The sequence below is a fragment of the Pleurodeles waltl genome, chromosome 5, assembly GCF_031143425.1.
Source record: "Pleurodeles waltl isolate 20211129_DDA chromosome 5, aPleWal1.hap1.20221129, whole genome shotgun sequence".
NCBI classification, from domain to species: domain Eukaryota; kingdom Metazoa; phylum Chordata; class Amphibia; order Caudata; family Salamandridae; genus Pleurodeles; species Pleurodeles waltl.
In genome coordinates, this window is record NC_090444.1 from 584301199 (window position 1) to 584319484 (window position 18286).

Sequence of the window (18286 nt, forward strand, 5' to 3'; positions counted from 1 at the left end):
GGAAGAACATGGAGTTCCGGCTCCATGGTGTCGTCGTTTCTCGTGGAGTGTGTAGAGGTGGGCGTTTTCCCTTTGAAATGGCTGTTTCTGCCGTTTTTTTATCCGTGGTGAATCCGCCCCGGAAAAGGTGGCGGATTGGTAGGTTGTAATACTGTGGGCGGTACATTGTCTTCCGCCTGTCTGTTGGCGGTGAACGCCACGCTGTTTGTCTGTACCGCTGTGGCGGTCGGAGTGTTAAAGTGGGTGTCTTTGTTGGCGGTTTCCGCCACGGTCATAATTCAAATTTTTTTACCGCCGTCCTGTTGGCGGTCTTACCGCCGCTTTAACACCGTCCGCCAGGGTTGTAATGACCCCCATAGTTTTCTTTTCCAAAGGAAACAGTGGATTTCACAACGTACGATTGTGAAACCGCACGCAGAATACGAAAGACACATTACTTTCTACCAAGTTACTCATCAAACCTCCAAACAGAGGGTAGATATTATTAACATGTGCTGCTCAAATCTTCATACATCAAATTAGTAGTTACTTTCACTAGTCAGTGATCTTCGGTTGTTGAATGGAATATGTGTGTACAATTCAATTCATGAGCCATTTGACAGTCTTTCAAAATTGTGTAATTGCAACAGATGTTTTGGGTTGCAAGGGTTTTGGAAAAAGGATTATGTTTTTTAAAGAAAAGTTTCATTTTTTTCACTAGCAGTTTTCATTTGAAAGCGTCACCTTATACAATAATGAGCACACTTTAATGTTTGTACTGCACAAAATCTTTATACCATGGTTGTGTTGGTCATTCTTGTGCATGAAATGTGGTTCTGTGAGGCTACCATGGTTCTCCTTCCTTCCAAGTTGCAAGGTGTACATTTTGCGTTTAAACGCAATTGCTGGTGACTGAATAGGAGAGAATATCTCTTTCAACAGTGCCAGGGCTGTAATAGGCAGACTGCTTCTAAATACTACTGGATCTCCAGGGTTTGTTTACAGAAGACCATACTAGAAAAACACAAACATTGGTGGCATGAATAGCTAGAACGAAGACACCCTTGGGAATCCTATTTAAGCAGACATCTGTTTTTTAGGTCGAGCATTGCAGCGCACAAGCACTTCTTTTCGACGTGTTGGTATGTATCTGGGCTTTCAACCACGCCCACCGCAGCCCATCACTATCACTCATTCATGGGCTTTCCCTTCAAAGATCCTTTCTTTTCATTGGTAAATGCTTTACACTTGTCCCTCCTTGGGGAGGTTTACTTATGCCTTGGACATCGCCACTGTTGCATGGCTAATTGCACTTTTGCCGATTCGTTTGACTGCAAGCAAACTTCTTTTTCCTTTTGTGTGCTGCTTCACGCTGATGCTGTGGAGCTTTGAATTTCCTCGCTTATGTGAAACTGTATTACTTTTCATTTTCAGTTTACGTGGCAAGAAAAGTACAGTTAGGAGTTTACAATGCTAATAGCTCTAACTCGAGCAAATGCGAGACTCATTGCCTTGCAAATGCTTGTTTTGACTGTTGCCAGCAGTCCCACCACTATTACTACTACTGCTAGGGGCACTAGAGTTTGATTTATTAGTGGTGGTAGGCTCAGGGGGTTTACCTGGGCAGGACTTATCCCCTAGCCTATGGCCTTTATTTTTACACACATAGCACCAAGGCTTTTTAATGTGTGTGGGTTGTGAAGGAGAGGAAGACGTTGATTTATCCCCACCCCTGAAGAGTGTTTAGGATTTGAAGAAGGATCTTTAGTTTTACCCTTATCCACATGTTTATCCTGAGATTTCACACCATCTTCTTCTTGCCATCCTTGTCACCTCCTGTATAAACTTTTCTGTTCACTCTTGTTCTGACCCATTTGTCTGCCTTCTTTCCCAATTCTTGGGGAGAGGTCAGATCTGAGTCTACCAAGTACTGGTGCAACAAATCAGACACACAATTGTTGAAAATATGTTCTCTCAGGATTAGATTATACAGGCTTTCATAGTCAGTCACCCTACTACCATGTAACCAACCCTCCAAGGCCTCCACTGAACAGTGTACAAAGTCTGTCCAGTCTTGAGAGGACACTTTTCTGGTGTCTCTGAACTTAATCCTGTATTGTTCAGTGGTTAAGCCAAATACATCCAAGAGTGCATCCTTCAAAACTTTGTAGTTATTAGCATCACTTTCTCTGACAGTAAGGGGCCTATCCCTACTCTTACCAGTGAAAGTTAGCCACAAGATAGCAGCCCACTACCTTTGAGGGACCAACTGCACCATACAGGCCCTCACAAGTGCAGCAAACCACTTGTTAATGTCATCCCCCACCTTGTAAGGGGGGACTATCTTATGCAGGTTTCTGGAATCTTGCTCTCTAACAGGATTGCTATCAAAAACACTGCTGCTGCCACCATGGGGAACTAACCCCAACCTCTGCCTTTCCCTTTCTACATCCAGAGAGTCCCTGTCTAAGGCCAGCTGCTGCTGTTTAAGCTTCAGCCTTCCAACCTCAGCTTTCTGAATTCCCTTTCCATTAAGTTATCCTCAGGGTGGGAGGCTTTGGGAATTGTGAGACACAGAAGTTATGTGGAAATTGGCAGAGTTGGACCTGTCCCTAACTGACTGGACTCTAGTAACCTGGCCTTTAGGAGTGAAAGGTGCCCTACTAATGTGTGACCCCCTCCCACTACCAGTGTCACTAGATGGCCTGTTAGTTGACAGGTCCTTGGAAGAACCCTCCCCAGCAACCTCAGGGCACTCCTCTGAGTCTGACTGGGTACCCCCCCTCCTTTACCTCCTGATCCTGGGATGGGCCAGACTGGTTCTGGTCACTTTCTAGGAGAAGGCTAAGGTGAAGATCTTTTGTAGGATTCTTACCAATTGCTAAACCTCTTTCAATGCAGAGACCACTCAAACTTTTAAAGTTTAGATTCCCATATGTTGCCTGGAAAACTGTGGGAGTAAGCTCTACTGCAGACATGACAGAAAAGGTTTAGGAAATTAGAGAGAAAAAAGTTTTTAGAACTTTTGAAAGAACAGAGAAAAACTTTTTCACACTTTTGAAAACTTTAAAAAGTTTTCAGAAACTTTTCAGAAACTTTTTAGAAAGTTGGAGAGAAGGAAAGTTGGAGCCAGCTCTTGTGTTCCAGGGGCCACGCTCATCAGGATGAGAGGGGACCCAGAGGACCGGTGATGCAGAAGTTTGGTGCCTGCGTTGGCAGGGGGAAGATTCCGTCGACCCATGGGAGATTTCTTCTTGGCTTCCAGTGCAGGGTGAAGGCAGACAGCCCTCAGAGCATGCACCACCAGGAAACAGTCGAGAAAGCCAGCAGGATGAGGCGCTACAATGTTGCTGGTAGTCTTCTTGCTACTTTGTTGTGGTTTTGCAGGTGTCCTGGAACAGTCAGCAGTTGATCCTTGGCAGAAGTCGAAGAGGGAAGTGCAGAGGAACTCTGGTGAGCTCTTGCATTCGTTATCTGGTGAGAAACCCACAGGAGGGACCCTAAATAGCCCTCAGAGAAGGTTTGGCTACAGAGAAAGGTAAGCACCTATCAGGAGGGGTCTCTGACGTCACCTGCTGGCACTGGCCACTCAGAGGTGTCCATTGTGCCCTCACACCTCTGCATCCAAGATGGCAGAGGTCCGGACACACTGGAGGAGCTCTGGGCACCTCCCCTGGGAGGTGCTGGTCAGGGGAGTGGTCACTCCCCTTTCCTTTGTCCAGTTTCACGCCAGAGCAGGGCTGAGGGGATCCCTGAACCAGTGTAGACTGCCTTATACAAGGAGGGCACCATCTGTGCCCTTCAAAGCATTTCCAGAGCTCAGGAGAGGCTACTCCTCTCAGGCCCTTAACACCTATTTCCAAAGGGAGACGGTGTAACACCCTCTCTCAGAGGAAATCCTTTGTTCTGCCTTCCTGGGACTGGGCTGCTCACGCCCCAGGGGAGCAGAAACCTGTCTGAAGGTTGGCAGCAGCTGTAGCTGCAGAGAAAACCCCGGAGAGTTAGTTTGGCAGTACCCGGGCTCTATGCTGGAGCCCTGGGGATGCATGGAATTGTCCCCCCAATACCAGAATGGTATTGGGGGGACAATTCCATGATCCTAGACATGTTACATGGCCATGTTCGGAGTTACCATGGTGACGCTATATATAGGTATTGACCTATATGTAGTTCACACGTGTAATGGTGTCCCCTCACTCACAAAGTCCGGGGAAATTGCCCTGAACAATGTGAGGGCACCTTGGCTAATGCCAGGGTGCGCTCACACTAAATAACTTTGCACCTAACCTTCACTAAGTGAGGGTTAGACATATAGGTGACTTATAAGTTACTTAAGTGCAGTGTAAAATGGCTGTGAAATAACATGGACTTTATTTCACTCAGGCTGCAGTGGCAGTCCTGTGTAAGAATTGTCTGAGGTCCCTATGGGTGGCAAAAGAAATGCTGCAGCCCATAGGGATCTCCTGGAACCCCAATACCCTGGGTACCTAGGTACCATATACTAGGGAATTATAAGGGTGTTCCAGTGTGCCAATCAGAATAGGTAAAATTAGTCACTAGCTTGCAGTGACAATTTTAAAAGCAGAGAGAGCAGAAACACTGAGGTTCTGGTTAGCAGAGCCTCAGTGATACAGTTAGGCACCACACAGGGAACACATATAGGCCACAAACATATGAGCACTGGGGTCCTGGCTAGCAGGATCCCAGTGACACATATCAAACACACTGACAACATAGGGTTTTCACTATGAGCACTGGGCCCTGGCTAGCAGGATCCCATTGAGACAGTAAAAACACCATGAAATATACTCACAAACAGGCCAAAAGTGGGGGTAACAAGGCTAGAAAGAGGCTACCTTCCTACATGTGGTGACTGATTACATCATTTGTGTGAACATTTTGCCATGGAATCTGCTGATATTGTGTGCATGCAAGACATTCACCCTTCACATAGGCTAAACACTCTTTTGGTATGACCTGCATGTAGATGTGTTTCATCATTGCAGCCACAGTGTCTGTGGCAGAACACTGATATATGTTTGTGTCATACCACCAGATACATGGTAATTGGATCATGATGTGCTTGCGATCAGGTACTACCCTCTATCTGTACCTTGGGGTGTGTGATGTTGTATTGCTTTGGTGTGGTATGTGATAAAGCTCTAGCTAGTTTCACCATACACTTTTCTGTTTGCCTATTCTACAGGCCAATGTACGACAAGGCCCTTCCTTCTGTGCTCTGAGGGGCTGTACCTTGGTATGTGTACCTTGACACAGTTTGAGCTAGCTATTCTTCTCTATGATGGTTCAGACATTTCAACAGCTTATGTGCTGTACAGTAGAATAAACTGTTTGGTGTGACCAGACACTTGCACCAAAGTGGTTGTGTGTGTTTGTTGTAATCCATAGCAGGACACTGTACCTCTAACACATCTCTCCTTGCACTGGTATCTTGTGTATTCATAATTTGCTTCACATGGTCTTACATCTTTATATAGCTAAATTTGAAACAGAAGCAAGTAGTCACAGACTTTGTGATAGGATGTATTTATTGAAAATCTATGCAGAGAAGAAAGATAAGGTATGTGACGGAACATAATAGTGAAGGTTTCAGTCATGGTAGATGAAATCATTGTAGTAGATGCCACAGCATTGTAAGTCCAAAGTCCAGCGTACTCTTCCCATTGGAAATGGAAGGTGGCTGAAGAACAGTCAACCGTGTGAACAAGTGGCACACAAAAGAGGTAATTTGGGAAGATGTCTCTTGCTGGCAGTGGTAGGTGTCTTGCCATCCGTACCTCCCAGACACTTTCTTTGATGTCCGTGCTTGCATGGGCGGGGTGATCTGCTGCTACAGAGGCAGGGGTGTCTGGTTCTTTCACTGGCATGGCCTCCTTTCCAGTGGCTTGCACCGATGTTGAGGTACGGGTATAGACATGCCAAGGGGAGGGGTGGAGTCTTGCTGTTATTCTCTGCTCAGGGTGGCGTTGATGTCACTCAGCACACCTGTTAGGGAGGCCATGTGATATTGTGACCCTCCAACTGTGTACACCCTTTCTGTAAGAATTCCATCTGCAACTGCTTCATTTTACAGAGTTCAGTTAGTACCTGGCCCATCATGCCTTGAGACTCCTGATACACCCCCAAGACAGGGCTGATGGTGTCCAGCCCAGGAGCATCCCCAATGGCCTCACCCCATTGGCCCATAGCATCTCTCCTACGCACCCTACCCCCATGGACCTGTCCCTTTGCCACAGTGTGTCCTCTCCCACTGACTAATGGATCATCATTGTCAGAGATGTTATGCTGCTACTTGGGATCCTGGACTGGGGGCACAAGATAGTTGTCAGTGTTCTATGGGCACAGGTTGGGGGGTGCCTGGTTTCCCATGATGTTGAGGCAACTGGGCTGGGAGGTGTTGAAGTCACCACAGTGAGACTCACTGGTGGCGTCTGACCAGGTTGCCCAGACGGGCCAGAACCGTCTTCCATGTCCAGTTGTCCAAAAGTGTTGTTATCACTTGAGGACTTCATCCTAGGTGGTTGTGGCAGTCCTCTGTATGACAGTGGCAGCATGCCCTGTTGATGTGAAAGATAACAGGTTTCTGGTTGCATTGTGACATCTACCTCCAATCATTTACAGTGGCATTTCAATAAGATCTAATAAACAGTTATCCAGCATGGAAACATATTGTGACAGGTGCACATGGTAATGGTTGTTTTGACATAGCATTTGTGGAGCATGCCAGCTCTCCTTGCCTGTCACAGCTGCTGAGACGTGCAATACATTGTCCCTTTGTGGAGTGGCCTAGGAGTGTCAACTTGCTACCAGTGCAGGCCACACAGTGACCATGCAAGTTAAATTGTTGGCCATTTTGAGGCCTAGTTGAATGTGATACAGGCAGAAAGAGGAATTTGTAGTATCACGTGGTTAGAACAGTGCTAGTGTGTTTGCTGCCAATACCAATCTGGTTATGCCTCTTTCAGCCTTTTGGATCATTGTTTAGCACACTCGGTAGGCTGTCCTGTCTGTCCTCAATGATTTAATTTTGGGTTAGTAGGTCAGGATGGAGCTAGGTAGCCAGACACATCTCAGAGTTGGGCATGATCTGTATGCAGCTCACTAGGAGGGGAGTGACTCTCAAATGTGACTTTTCAGGGAAGCGTATTTGATCAAGTGACCACTAGTGTGGTTTATTCCTATTTGGAAAAACAGTACCTCCTGGGAGTCAGAGTCATGTCACTGCCTCTACTACACAAGTGACAATTTACATCACCCATGGTGTTTAGAATTCATTTTGTTCTTCTTTACTAGATGAGTTTGGGCAACCTAAATCCACACATCTGAGTAACCACAGTGAGAGCTGGGAAACGGTGCTCCTTAATCGTATGTACACTGTTCTGGTGCTTGCAGTCTGAATAACAGTGCCTCCTGTGAGTTGTAGCCAGGGAAGTCTAGGTACTTGACACACGTGACCAATTTCATCCTCCAAGGTGAGTACACTTCATTTGTGATTTAAGAGACAGGGGTATTTGTACAAGGATTGACTGTGCTGGTGTTTGGAATTACAGAAACAGTGCCTGCTGAGAGTTGCAGTCTTGTTAGTCCATGTAGTACACACACTATACATATGTGAACCCCCCAGGGGAGTAGACTTCATTTGAGACTTTCCAGACAAGGCTATTTGTAGAAGTGAACACTGGGCTGGTGGTTGGATTCCCAGACACAGGGCCTTCCTGGCCTTTGTAGTCCTGTCAGTCCTTGTAGTAAACACACTATACAAATGTTGTTCTCCCAGGTGAGTACACTTCATATGAGAGATTATCAAAAGGGTCTTTGGAGAAGAGAACACTGTGCTGGTGTTCGGAGTTAACAGAAACAGTGTCTGTTGTGTTTTGCAGTCTTGTCAGTCCCTCTAGTATACACACTCTGCATATGTGAACCTCCAGGTGAGTAGACTTCATTTGAGACTTGTCAGACAAGGGTATTTGTTGCAGTGAACACTGGGCTGGTGGTTGTATTCGCAGACACAGAACCTTCTTGGCCTGTGCAGTCCTGTCAGTCCCTGTAGTATACACACCATTCAAATGTTGTTCCCCCAGGTGGGTAGACTTCATTTGAGAGATTACCAAAAGGGTCTTTGGAGAAGAGAACACTGTGCTGGTATTTGGAGTTACAGAAACAGTGCCTGCTGGGAGTCACAGTCTTGTCAGTCCCTCTAGTACACACACTATACACATTTGAACCCCCAGGTGAGTAGACGTCATTCGAGACTTGATAGACAAGGATATTTGTAGCAGTGAACACTGGGCTGATGGTTGGAGATACAGTGGCAGTGCCTCCAGGAATTTGCAGTCCTATCACCACCTGCACTACAAACATTATACATAGAGGTAACTCCCAAGTGGGTACACTTCAATTGGGAGTTCATATACAGGAGCATTTGGAGGGTAGAACACTGGGCTGGTGAGTGGGGTAAAAGTAAATTATGGAAAAGGTGTGCTGTGGGCATGCATGACACAGCATTTCGGTGACCTTTTTAGTGTTGTGACTTACCAAACTCCACTTCCCTCAATATTCCTATCCAGATCTCAGGTTGCAGGATGGCCAAGACCTTCTCTTCCTAGGGAAAGAGGTATAATGGGGCAGTGGCAGGGCCACCACCAGTCTTCTTGACCTGCAGCTGGTGCCTGGAGGCCAAGGAATGGATCTTGCCTCTGAAGTCGTTCCACCTCTTTCTGATGTCCCCCCATGTGCGAAGGGTGGTGCCTACAGCATTCAGTCTGTCGACAATCCTCTCCCACATTTCCATTGTCCTACTGAGAGACATTTACTGGACTTGTGTTTCAAGCAACTGTGGCTCTACTCTTATGATTTAATCGACCATGACTCTTAACTCTTAAATCGTCTTCAGAGAAATGGAGATTTTTTGGAATGTGACCTGGTGGAACAAAGCATTGGGTGGGAGTGACTTACTAAAGAGGGGAAGTGAAATAGGGTGTGAATGGGCAAAGGTGTGTTCAGGGTGTTTAATGTGATGGTGGAAAAAGGGGTGCCTAAGCTATGTACTATACAAGAAAATGGTGCTTGGGCTTTGTTGTTTTGCAATGTAAATGCAAAGGATTGTGGTGTGTGAAGGGAGGTATTTTATAGTATCCTTTCCAGGTGTATCAAATGTGGCAAGGTATGTCAGCTGTGTTGTTTTCAAATCCATTAAATGTGCCGTTGTGTATTACTTTAGTGACCATGGTGCGGACCACCATTAGCTAACCTCCATGGGTTCCCACCATTGTGATTTTAGACTTGTAATACGGTCAGTTGTTGGTTGCTGTGCTGTCGCAGCTGGAGGTCAGACCGTCTATTTCTGGGCCTCCATGCCACTGCCAGTCTGGCTTTTTTTGGTTGGCGGTTGGCAGTCCTACCTGTTTGACTCGTAATATGTCACTCTGTAAGACCGCCAACATGGCAGTCTTTTTGGAACCTCCACAATGGTGGTCTGGCAGTCTGGCGGTCCAACTGCCAAACTCATAATGAGTGACATCCAACCAATATATCTTATAAGAAAACAGATACGTTAACAAGAAGACAGAATAAAATTTACGGAATTACGAGTCAGAATGTTTTGTATTAGGGTAATACAGAATTTGGTATGAACTATGAGGCAGTATAAAAGGAGAAGGGAAGCACTCTAGCAAGAAAACAATATTGAGATTGTAGTTGATAAAGCATTTGCCCTGAAATTTAAACTATTTATATTGATACTGAACAGAAAGAGAACACTGTATAAAACTGTGTTTTCTATGGAGAGAAGAAGCCAAAAAAAGACTTGTAAATAGAAACATTTTTTGTAAAATTTTCAGAGGAGAATGCAAGCATGCATCTAGTATTGAGCTTTTTTACATGAAGAAAGCTGCTTCTAAGAGAACACATTAGTGCAAGCAGTTGAAACAACTGGTTGATGCTATGAGGTAAAAGATGGTATTCCTAGTGCAAAAGAGGAGATGTTTCCTAGACGTGTAGAGCAAGAGATAGCTGAAGAGGTACAAGGAAGGCCTAGCCATGCTCCTGTATGCAACATTTTCTACAATGATTTATTACTACTACTTACCTTTACATTTGACATGGGATATTGAAACTGTGGGTATAGAGAGAGAGGATATCATTCTAGTAAATATTGTGCCTACCAAAAACAAAAAAATCTGTCAAGAGCTAGTGGGTGTTAATAAAGTAAAAATAAAGCTACATGTTATCTGAAACAAAATTATATATATTACAAAGATGTAGATGTTTTGGACATTGAAGTTGTATGGAGGATAAAATGTTACCATCAAGTTGGCAGATTGAAAAAGTGGATAGTACTAAATCAGAAGAAATATTTGAACACTATCATATCCATCTACTTAATTCGAAAGAAGTTATTGACAACACTATTGATCTGTTTCAAATGAAACAAGCAAAAAGAGCTCAAATGAGCCTGTTGGAAAAAAAGTTTAGATGCTTGCTGTTTTCCGCATCTGTTTCCAACTGGAGTAGGTGGGAGGGTATGATGATTGACCCATACAAATACCAGCAGCTGAGTACAAGTCAACCAGATTATATTCAGAGGACCCTAGATTTTGTTAATATATTCCTAATATATTCCATATATATTCTACCTGTTATTTGAAAGTAATTTGTCTGTAAGCCATACTGAAGACAGGACTTACTATGCAAAATCTCTCTACAAAAGAATTGGTTCACAAAATTAATGGAAAGGATAAAAAAGTTGAAATACAATTTGATAAATTTGATGGCATGCCAACGAGTATTGGTATAGTTGTCAGGGTAAACTGAAATTTATGTTTTGAAATTTAAGAGGGCCCACTTGGTTCATGATACTCAGTTGTGCAGAGTATGCATGGGATGACTTACTTGACTCTTTGAGAGAAGCAAAGTCAAATATTAAGGACATCAATTTGAAGACACCAAAAGACACCAGAAGAACTTTGCTCTTTGGATCCTGCTACTGTTTATAGATAATTTGAGCACAGTTTGTTTTCAAGCCATGCTATTCTTCATCTGCAACAAAACAAATCCTCCTCTTGGAGAAGTTACTGATTTGTTTTTGCTTAAAGAGTACCCAGCACGAGATACTCCTCACATTCACATGCTGTTATGGATATAAGATGTACCAAATCTTGGAAATGAAAGTGATGACTCTGCCATCCCACATGATGAAAAAGGTCTGAAACAGCAAGATATGTACTTTCAAACATATAAATGTGGGATGTACTGTCAGCAAACATACAGGGCTAAAGGAACGTTTACACAAACTGCTGTGTGATTTTCCAAGGCCCATAATTTCCAAAGGAAGAGTGAACAACTTTTTTATTTGCAGTGAGACATGTGCTTACTCGAAAACCATTGAAAACATATACAACCTGAGAAGAACAATGGCCTCCAAATACAGTAATGACTAAAATCCAGTGATTCTCAAATGTGGAATGCCAATCTGGATATTCAGTTTGTGGCAGACAGCTCCATAGCTGTTGCTCATTATATGACTTCATATATTACAAACTCAGAGAAGATGGAGATGCAGGAGATGTGAAAGGAGATTTCTACTGAAGCATTTGGGAAACAAAAATTGTACAGCTTCAATTTGAAGATGCTTTTACACAGAGAAAGTGGTTCCCATGAGTGCTGTGACTGACTAAGCTCAGCTAGTTTATACTAAAAGCCAAGAGGGATTGTTTGGGGAAATCTAGGCTTTGAAAGCACTCAAAATAGAGTAGAATGTTGAAGTGTTTTCCAGAAATTCAGTATCTCACAAAGTTTATCCCAGAAAGTACAGATATTGTCACAAGAAATATGTTGGATACTTACAACCCAAGAAGGTTTCTTTATGAAGTAGTTCAACGCTAAAGATATAGAAACAATGTAACAGAAAGTGCAGATGAAGAGAAATTTGTAGTAGTTGGTTACAACCGTTGTCTTCTACGACACACGGAAGGCAGCAGGGTCAACCACAGAAAACGTAGTTGCTAGTCTCCTGATATAAGAGAGTTCTTCTATTTGGCACTACTATAACTGTTCAAGACATTTTCTGAATCAGAATTACCCAGTGAGTTTGAATGGTAGAAAGATTCCTTCAATGCTGCAAAAGACAGCATTCAGTATTTTCCAACTATTTGAAAATGTTAAACGATGAGATTGAACATGAAGAAACTATTGCTGCTGACATTGCTAATGAGAGTTCACAAAGCAGCCGTCTTTCAGGACCTCTAAGTCAAGATCCCCTTAGGCAACCAATTATTGAAAATGAAGCTGTCATTGCCATGAATAAGGTAGAGACTGCAGTGCAACAAGCAAGACAGGAGACCGCAAGTCCACCAGGTAGGTGACTTCACTCTAGCGCTCCACCACCTCATATGGCCCAGTCCACTTATCCTGGAGTGCCCTAGGTTCCACTAGTGCCATCACCCACTATTTTTGTCCAGGTTGAAACTCGATCAGAGTGGCATTCTGGTCATACCAGCGTTTCATGTCCTCCTGGCTTGCTTCCAGGTTCACCTGAGCGAGACTCCTGAAGCGGGCAGTCTGGTTTCTCAAAGCCAGAATGTAACCGAATACATCCTGGGTGGGGGGTTTACTAGGAGCTTTCTCCAAAGCTTCCTTAACCAGACTCAAAGGTCCCCTCACAGGGTGGCCATAAATCAGCTCAAAGGGACTAAACCCAAGTCCCTTTTGAGGCACCTCCCTGAAGGCGAACAGAAGGCACGGCAAGAGGATGTCCCACTTCTGCCTTAAGGGCTCTGATAGGCCCATGATCGTGCCTTTCAAGATGCGGTTGAATCTCTCAACCAGACCATTCCTTTGGGGGTGGTAAGGGGTGGTGAACTTGTAGGTTACCCTACACTCCTTCCACAGAGATTTCATATACGTGGATATGAAGTTGGTACTCCTATCAGATACCACTTCCTTGGGGAACCCCATGTGGGTAAAACCCCCCATTAAAGCACGACCTACCACAGGGGAAGTGATTGATCTCACAGGAATGGCTTCTGGGTACCGGGTGGCATGGTCCACCAAGACCAGGATAAACCTGTTGCCCATGGCTGTCTTGGGATCCAGAGGCCCCAAAATGTCAATGCCTACCCTCCCAAAGGGAATACTAACAACAGGTAAAGGCTGGAGGGGAGCTTTACATTTCCTCCCACTCTTGCCACTTGCCTGACAAGTCTGACAAGACCTGCAATGTGCATCTGAGTGCCTGCGCATTAAGGGCCTGTAAAAGTGGGTGACAAGCCTCTCAAAGGTCTTGTCCTGCCCCACATGTCCAGCTAAAGACACATCATGAGCCATCCCCAGTAGGAAGGCCCTGAAGCACTAGGGTACCACCAGCACACGGGCTGATCCAGGCTCAGGAACCTTAGGCTCGCTATACAGGTCATCCTCCCAATAAATCAGATGTGATCCTGGCTCCTTGTCAGCCTCCTGGTCTGCAGCCTGCTGCCGCAAACCCTCCAAAGTAGGGCATGACTTCTGTTCTGTACAGAATGCTTCCCTGGTGGGCCCCCCCTTCCTGCAGCCACTGCGACAGCTCAGGGACCTTCCCCAGTTCAGCCACCTGTTCCCCTGTAGGCTCCTGGGTGTCACCCTCAGGCTCAGCCTCCTCCCGGACCATGGGAACTTCTGGGGCTGGTTTCCCGCGCCCCCTGCTCTTCCTCTTCTTGGCGGTCCCCTGGGCCACTGTTTCAGGCTCCAGGAACTCTTGATTACCCTGATGGGCTGCCATTGCTCGGGTGGATATGCATCTTCACCCAGGCAGACCCAACATCTCCAAGTGAGACCTGTGTTCCACCTCCTTCCAAGGGGAATCCTCCAGGTCATTGCCTAGCAAACAATCAACAGGCATGGTCGGACTCACAGCTACCTTCAAGGAACCTGAGACCCCCCCCCATTCAAAGGGAACCTGTGCCACTCTGCACAGGTGCTCTGAGTTGTCTACTTCAAATACTTGGTGAAGTACCCGGGAATCTATCTACTCTTCAGAAACCAGCTGACTCCTCACTGTAGTCACACTGGCTCCTGTGTCTCTCAGAGCCTCCACCTTCTGTCCATTAATGGTCACCACTGTCTGTACTTCTTAGTGTTTTCAGGCACTAGGGTTCTCTGGAACATCTCACTGTCCCCTAGTGAGACAAGGGTCATCTCACCCACCTGAAACCAACTCCTTCCCAAGCGCTACACTGACCAAACCCTGGGACATTGCACCAGTGGGTGCTGGTGTACTTTTTGGGCATTTGGGATACCCCCTCACATGAGCCACCTGGTCACATGCATAGCACTTACGTGGGGGACCACCTGCCACTGGCTTCCCTTTGGAGAACCATGGCTTCCTTTCACTGGGGGGTTGGGAATCCTCACCCTGGGAATCAGTTTGGAGCCCTTTAGAGAACTCCCCCTGTTTACTCTTATCCACCCTTTCTTCTGAGAGGGACCCTGCCCACCCTTGGCCTGGTCTCCCCCATACCTCTTCTGGACCTTGGTGCTCTCCCAGCAGTCCGCTTCCTGAGCAAGCTTCCTGGGGTCAGTCAGCTTGCTATCAATCAGGTGCCGGCACAGCTCTGGAAAACATAAACTGTACAAGTGCTCCCAAGCAATCAGATTGTAAAGTCCCTCATACGTAGTTACCTTACTGCCCTTCACCCAACCATCCAGTGACCTGCAATAAGAATCCACACATTCCAACCATGTTTGGGATTCCTTCTTCTTGTAGGACCTAAACTTATCCTTGTACTGCTCAGGGGTAAGACCATACCTTGCAAGCAAGGCATCCTTCATGCTAGAGTAGGTGAGATTCTGAGCATCGCTAAGCCTGTCAGTGTATCCCTCCCCTCTACCTCAGAGTGCTTCCACAGACCCGCTCCCCTATGAGTTTCAGGGACCAGATTCATGTGGAGAGCAGACTCATACCCCTTGAACCACAAGTATATGTCATCCTCCCTCTTGTAATCTTTCACAAGGTCAATGTGCACCCTCCTCTCAGGCTGCACTGTAGGGTTGCTGCCACCATCTTTACTGGGCTGGCTTCTATGATCCATCTCTCTCAAGCTAAGCTCATGAGCCATCGATAACTTCCTCTCCTCAAGGGCTAGCCTTCTTTGCTCACAGTAACCTAATGAAAACACTACAAAATGACACAACACCAGTTTTGAAAAATAGGAAATATTTATCTAAACAAAACAAGACCAAAATGACAAAAATCCACAATACATAAGTCAAGTTATCAATAAAAATGCAAAAAAAGTCTTTAAGTAGTTTTAAACACACACTAGCGCTGCTAGCGTGAAAATGTACCTGGTGAGCAACAACAATAACCCTGCACAGGCGAGTGTGCTTCAAAAAGGGTTTGCGAGGCGTTGATTCCATTTACGAGTGGGACTGTGCGTCGTTTCTCCTTTCACCGGGTTGGGGCACGTCATTTCTTCTCTCTGCAGGAGAGCGGTGCGTAGATCTGGTCAGCACTCTCGGGTCCGGACAGGCCTTGTGTTGTTTTTCCACGCACAGCAGTACTTGAGTCGGAAATCCAACCGCCCGATGATCCGAAAACCCCATAACGCGGGTTGTGGTATCCGTCAGCGATGCTGTGCGTTGTTTCTTCTGCTCCATGCGTCGATTCCTCGGGCGCATTTCCTGCGAGCGTTGTTTCTCAGCTGCGGAGCCGGCAGCACGTCATTTCTTCAGCCGCAGATCGGAGTCGCGCCGATCTTTTCCCCGCACGGCGCTCTCTGCATGGATTTCCTTGTCCTTAGGCTGCCAAATTCTCCTTTCAGGGTCCCAGGAACTGGATAGGCACCACAGGGCAGAGTAGGAGTCTCTCCAGAGACTCCAGGTGCTGGCAGAGAGAAGTCTTTGCTGTCCCTGAGACTTCAAACAACAGGAGGCAAGCTCTAAATCAAGCCCTTGCAGATTTCTTCTCAAGATGGAAGGCACACAAAGTCCAGTCTTTGCCCTCTTACTCTGGCAGAAGCACCAATTGCAGGATAGCTCCACAAAGCACAGTCACAGGCAGGTCAGCTCTTCTTCCTCAGCTCTTCAGCTCTTCTCCAGGCAGAGGTTCCTCTTGTTTCCAGAAGTGTTCTAAAGTCTGTGGTTTTGGGTGCCCTTCTTATACCCAATTTCTTCTTTGAAGTAGGCCTACTTCAAAGTAAAGTCTCTTTTGAATGTGAAATATTGCCTTGCCCAGGCTAGGCCCCAGATACTCACCAGGGGGTTGGAGACTGCATTGTGTGAGGGCAGGCACAGGTGTGAGTGACCACTCCTCCCTCCTAGCACAGATGGCTCATCAGGATATGCAGGCTACACCCCAGCTCCCTTTGTGTCACTGTGTAGTGTGAGGTGCAACCAGCCCAACTGTCAAACTGACCCAGACAGGGAATCCACCAACAGGCAGAGTCACAGAAATGGTATAAGCAATAAAATGCCCACTTTCTAAAAGTGGCATTTTCAAACACACAATCTTAAAATCAACTTTACTAAAAGATGTATTTTTAAATTGTGGTCTCAGAGACCCCAAACTCCAGATATCTATCCACTCCAAAACGGAATCTACACTTTAATCAGATTTAAAGGTAGCCCCCATGTTAACCTATGAGGGGGAAAGGCCTTGCAACAGTGAAAAACGAATTTAGCAATATTTCACTGTCAGGACATATAAAACACATTACTATATGTCCTACCTTAACCATACACTGCACCTTGCCCTTGGGGCTACCTAGGGCCTACCTTAGGGGTGTCAGACATGTAAGAAAAGGGAAGGTTTATGCCTGTCAAGTGGGTACACTTGCCAAGTCGAATTTACAGTTAAAACTGCACACACAGACACTGCAATGGCAGGTCTGAGACATGATTACAGAGCTACTTATGTGGGTGGCCCAACCAGTGCTGCAGGCCCACTACTAGCATTTGATTTACAGGCCCTGGGCACCTCTAGTGCACTGTACTAGGGACTTACTAATAAATCAAATATGCCAATCATGGATAAGCCAGTTACATACAAATTTTATAAAGGAGCACTTGTACATTAGACTGGTTAGCAGTGATAAAGTGCCCAGAGTAACAAAAACAGTAAATTAAGAGTCCAGCACACATCAACAACCTGGGGAACAGAGGCAAAAAGTTAAGGGAGACCACGCCAAGGATCAAAAGTCTAACATATTGTATGTCAGTGGTCAAGCTGGCACTGGTAAAAGCTTTTTAATAGAAGTTCTCACTGCTTTCCTACAGAAGACTACAGAGTATAATTTTTCGTTTACAGTAACAGCAGCCACTGGATTAGCTGCACACAACATTAAACAAATTACTTTACATCAAGTTCTCATGCTGCCTGTGGAACATGACAACAAATGTGAGTACCAAAATTTATCCACTGAAGCTTGTCATGAAATTCTAAGAGTACTAATGAAATTAAAACTTTTAATCTCTGAAGAGGTGAGCACGGTCTCAAACTTAATGCTTGCCTTTGTATACTTGAGAATACAACTGATTCTAAGGGCAGACTTTGATGTGCTATTTGGAGGAAATCATTTGATTGTGTTTCGTGGTCTACTGCAACTTACACCAGTCAAAGGACAGCTTGTGTTCAAGCCACTTCCCCATGATGAAACTCAGAATTATTTGGGAAGTATTGGAAACATAAACATTTGGTTAAACTTCCAATAAAAAGAATTACTTAAGAATATGCAACAAGCATCTGATATTGAATATGCAAATATTCTCCAATATATTAGAAACATGTTAAAACTGTTTCCTACAAAGAAGACAGCAGAGGAGCTAATATATACTTTCATTCAAGAAAGATAATTCTCTGCCCGCCTAAAGCCTACATTTCACGAGTGCTCCTGTTTTAACTCTAGTGTCAACTACTATGTCAATTTGGATATAAATGCACTATTTATATTACCTTATGTAATGCAATGTTCATGAAACTGAGTGGAGAAAACAGAAGTCACAGTGCTCTGAGCTGTTTGGTTTGTTACAACATCTTAAGTGATAGCAGTAAAACACATTGTGCTTCACATAAGCAATGGATTTGTACAGTTTACCCGAAACACTCAAGAAGATGTACAGGAATTTTTAATGGTAATATTTGGTATTTTAAAAGAAGAGAAAAACCTATTGATGACTTATTTGGACCTAGTTACTCATGTAAACATGCGTGTGAAGATTGTTGTTTGACAGCATCCACTGAAATAGATTCAGAGTGATTTATTTGCAGATTGCAAAACTCAATTGTGAGAGATCGTTTAACGAAGCTACAGAG